At 52.2% G+C, this 1,966-nt stretch overlaps 1 protein-coding gene across 1 annotated transcript in view; it reads right to left on the bottom strand.

Annotated features, from left to right (window-relative positions):
* Positions 1-1,588, bottom strand: part of HMGCS1 (3-hydroxy-3-methylglutaryl-CoA synthase 1) — a 24,822-nt gene extending 23,234 nt beyond the window's left edge. Inside the window, exon 1 of the mRNA XM_018562307.1 lies at positions 1,436-1,588. The gene's annotated coding sequence lies outside the window, so the exon portion shown is untranslated. The remainder of the gene's footprint in view (positions 1-1,435) is intronic.
* Positions 1,589-1,966: the final 378 nt, after the last annotated feature.

Raw genomic sequence — 1,966 nt, 5'->3', positions numbered from 1 at the left:
CCGTGGGTTCCCCCCCCCCCCCCCCCCCCAACTGCAAGGGTTAAACACTCATAAGTCTAGGGGTACCTTACTCCTCGCTCTGAAAGACTTTGGCGCTCTCCTTTTCACCCTGACGCTCTGGTTTGTGGGCGGCACATCACCGCGCTGATGTCCCATGAACAGCCATTGGCCATGATGAGCATGATGTCAGCATGCAACCGCCGGTTGGAGTGTCTTATAGGTTTAGGGGGACCAGTCGCCCAGATGGTATGATATGAGACACATTGGGGCTTATTCACTAAAGGGTAAGGAGTTTGGAGAAGTGAACAATCTAAGTGAGGGGTGGGCAACCTTGGCTCTCCAGCTGTGCTGAAACTACAAATCCCATCATGCTTCTGCCTCTGGGAGTCATGCCTGTAGCTTGCAATGCCTTATGGGATTTGTAGTTTCAGCACAGGTTGGGAGCCGAGGTTGCCTACCCCTGATCTAGTAGAACATAGCTGAACTGGAACGTGAGCTGAATTTGAGAATGTTGTCCTAGATCGTTGACTTCTCCTGCCTTCCCCAAACTATTCACTGTTAGTGAATAACCCCCCCAATGTATTTTCAGCACCCCTGTAACATCACCATACAAATCCATCTGCCAGCGGAGGTGAACAGCAGGCACCCTGTGGTGCCATATCCTATCCTTAGCACCCCTGGTCAGCTCCCCTGTGCACTGCCATGCTTCCCAAAGATGATATGCAAATGACGACTTTTTGAAAAGTCAAGCACTGCATGGTGGGGGGCGGGGCATGGCATCCCCCAAAGCTGAGTTATTTATAAAGGCTATGACAAGTCTGCCATAGCAAGGAGGGGACACTACACTGGTAAAATATGGCAGACGGGGTGGGGGCGCTTATGCAGCTTTGTATGTGTGACGTCTACACATGAGAAAAATAAAAGCCACGACCGTCGTCAAATTTCCGCCTCATACCAAGCGGATAGTGACCACAGAACCCCAGCACCGTCTACATCCATCTACCACCAAGCTGCTAATCTTCCACCGCAAGCCACACACAGGTGCAATTTCTACAACCAATCTGGGCGATGCCAGCAATTTACAGGCTGTGTATGAATTGCAAATCACATACCCATCTGTGTGATCTCAGAGACCCCAGAAAATCTCCTCCACCAATAAGATCACATGCAATGTCTTCCTTCTATATAGAACATACAAAGACCAAATATAAAGAAGTGACAGCTGTCAATCACAATGAGAGGCACATCGGTCAGGTTGGGTGAGCCAAGATCTGCCTATGGTTAGCCCAATCCTGCCATATGCCATAAACAGAAGATGACAGTCCATACTGGGATTTGTAGTTCCACCATGCTGGGGCTTGTAGTTCCACAGCAGCACACAGGTGGTTGATCACTGCACCCTGTATAAGCACAGAACAGCCCCCCATATACTCACCTGTACGTGGTCCTAATGATGACAGGGATGCTCAGTGTGCACTATCCGGCTCCGCGGTACACCAAGTGTCTACTGCAGCTGCAATATAATCCTTATAACCACGCCATCCTCAGCACTGCCCCACCGCGCCACCAACAGGTACCCGCCTGACTGACAGCCCCTCTCCGCCAATAGGCGAGCGCACCGGGACCGCACGAACTCCTAGCCCCGCCCACCGGCACCTTACGCCGGCCAATCGCAGCCAGCCGCCGGCTGCACGCTACGGGATGGTGTGAGAAAGTGACGTGCGGTGGCCAGAGACTGACGGCCAATGAGAGACTGCGAAGTAGAACGGCCAGCCAATGACAACGCACGTGCGACTCCTGGCGAGGTATCTGCAAGAGCTGCTGCCCATAGCGTGTGTGTGAGTGAGGCGGTTGCCGAGCAACCACTGGGCGGGGGCGGCTCACTGGTGTCTCCTGTTTCACTTATAGCAGAAAGCTAATGACTACAAAATAAAGTGTAATACGAGAAAATGTCATCTGTGCCGCT

The sequence above is a fragment of the Nanorana parkeri genome, unplaced genomic scaffold (assembly GCF_000935625.1).
Source record: "Nanorana parkeri isolate BGI_ZX_2015 unplaced genomic scaffold, ASM93562v1 scaffold571, whole genome shotgun sequence".
In the NCBI taxonomy this organism is placed as follows: domain Eukaryota; kingdom Metazoa; phylum Chordata; class Amphibia; order Anura; family Dicroglossidae; genus Nanorana; species Nanorana parkeri.
This window is presented reverse-complemented; position numbering and strand designations above follow the sequence as displayed.